The 2,004-nt window shown below is 44.1% G+C and overlaps 1 non-coding gene across 1 annotated transcript; it reads left to right on the top strand.

Moving 5' to 3' along the window:
• The first annotated feature begins 1,259 nt into the window (after positions 1-1,259).
• LOC118986050 (small nucleolar RNA SNORA48) lies at positions 1,260-1,393 on the top strand. The gene has a single exon (XR_005066285.1). It is a non-coding gene; the product is annotated as a small nucleolar RNA SNORA48 (small nucleolar RNA).
• The last annotated feature ends 611 nt before the right edge of the window (positions 1,394-2,004 follow it).

Raw genomic sequence — 2,004 nt, 5'->3', positions numbered from 1 at the left:
AGACTGGGAGGTAAATTAGTCATTCTGTTTAGTGCTAAGTTAATATTGTTCATTAGAACCAGCTCTAAGCTCTATAGTTAAAGAAAAATAAAAAACAAACAAACTTAGAGATGCTTCAGTAAAAACCCAGATATATTAAACATTGAAGAATACATTGTTTTAGGAAAAGTGAAAGGAATTAAATGTAAACAACTCGAAGGTTTCTTCAGCTGTCAGATATGGAGATTTGAGTGAGTAATTTCACATCTCCTCCCAGCTCTGGCATTTTTGCATTCTCAGGCTAAATGCGTTAGTCAACACAGTAACTGCCAACCGCCCACGCTGCCTGCTGGAAGCAGTGAACTAGGCATATGCAGACGCTGGGAATGATCGTGGTGGAAGGCTGACGCACCAGCAGTCCTTCCACCAGGAGAATTTCTTCCAGACAAAAGAGATTAAGATGTTCCCTTTCTCCTCTGAGCAAGGAAACAAATTTAGGATCATCAAGAGTTATCTGGGCTCCTGCTGGTGTAGCTCAGTGGATTGAGTGTGGGCCTATGAACCAAAGGATCACGGTTCGATTCCCAGTCAGGGCACATGCCTAGGTTGCAGGCCAGTTCCCAGCAGGGGATGCATGAGAGGCAACCATACATTGATATTTCTCCCCCTCTCTCCTTCCCTTCCCCTCTAAATATAAATAAATAAAATCTTTTAAAAAAAGAAAAAAGTTATCTGAAAATATGTGTAGTAAAGACAGAGGTGGTGAATACAAGACTCATTGTAAACTGCCTTCCCTGGAGACTTTTGGAATTCAGAGCATTAACTCCTCACTCCAGGACGGTGGTAGAGAGATGTCAGTGCGGCTGTGCCCTGCAGCTCAGAACTCTTCGAAGCACCGTACACACCACTGTCTCCACCTGTCTATTGTTCTGTGGGTACTCAAACGCACTCCCTCCCTCCTTCACACAGCCTGGATTAGCTTTCATACTGGTTGGTATCGATATGAATCCTGTGCCTCCCAGATGAAAACCAGACAGACATCTCAGACTCCTCCCTCTCCATTGCTGTCCTTACCCAACTGGTTTTGAAGTCCTGTTCCTTCTGTGTCTTCTAGATGTCTTTTGAACCAATTATGTCATTTCCTTATTCACTCCTATTTCAACCCTCATTATAGGATGCCTAGATTACTGCGATTGCATCCTAACTAGCCTCTTTGCTTGCAGCCTTGCCCTTTTTCAGTTTTTTATCCAAAACTGTATTTTTTTTATAGTTTAAGCTCTTATCCCTGGCCTGGGTAAGTTGTATGTGGTGTGATGGTGCTTATCTCGGATTGATCAGGGACAAAGTAACTCCTAGTTTAGCCCAGCTTGGATTTTAGTCTATACCTGTGCCTGGTCACGTCCTGGACACAACTCAGGGGTGGGTTGGGGGGTTCAGAGGAGGAAAAAGACAAAAAAGAAGAAAAAGAAAATTAAGCTCTTTTGCCTGAAAAAGTGCCTGCTCCATCTCTTCATCTTCATTTTTCATTATTTGCACCACTCACCCACCCTACATTGTAGACATTTTGGAAAAACTGAAATCTTCATCTTCCATCTACTCCTACCTTGGTGTTGGTCCTTATACCCCAAATCCTCTTCCTGTATGCCTGTTGAACTGGTTTTCAGACCCACCCAGGTCAAGTGTCACCTCTTCTCAAGTGTTTCCTAACCTTTTCCTAACACGAAAGGTGGAAATAATAGTTTCCTCCTGTGTCTCCAAAGCACCCTGAATACGCCAATGGCAGTGTGGGACGTGTCACTTCCCATAGTCATTATTTGATTATATGTGTGATGAGGATGAAATGTTCCTGTGTCTGAGCTCCTCACTTCCACCTCCTCCCTGCCACATGCAAAAGGGACATTTGGATGTTTTTCGGGTGGAAGAACAAGGGGTGGTTTCAAAACAGGAGTGGGAAGGGGGGGGGACTCTCAGGGCCCAGCGAAAGCACTAACTCTCTCAGAAAATGAAGAGCTCAGAGACAGGGGG

Source organism: Sturnira hondurensis, unplaced genomic scaffold (assembly GCF_014824575.4).
Source record: "Sturnira hondurensis isolate 20B ecotype Veracruz unplaced genomic scaffold, ASM1482457v3 Scaffold0004136, whole genome shotgun sequence".
Taxonomy (NCBI): domain Eukaryota; kingdom Metazoa; phylum Chordata; class Mammalia; order Chiroptera; family Phyllostomidae; genus Sturnira; species Sturnira hondurensis.
This window is presented reverse-complemented; position numbering and strand designations above follow the sequence as displayed.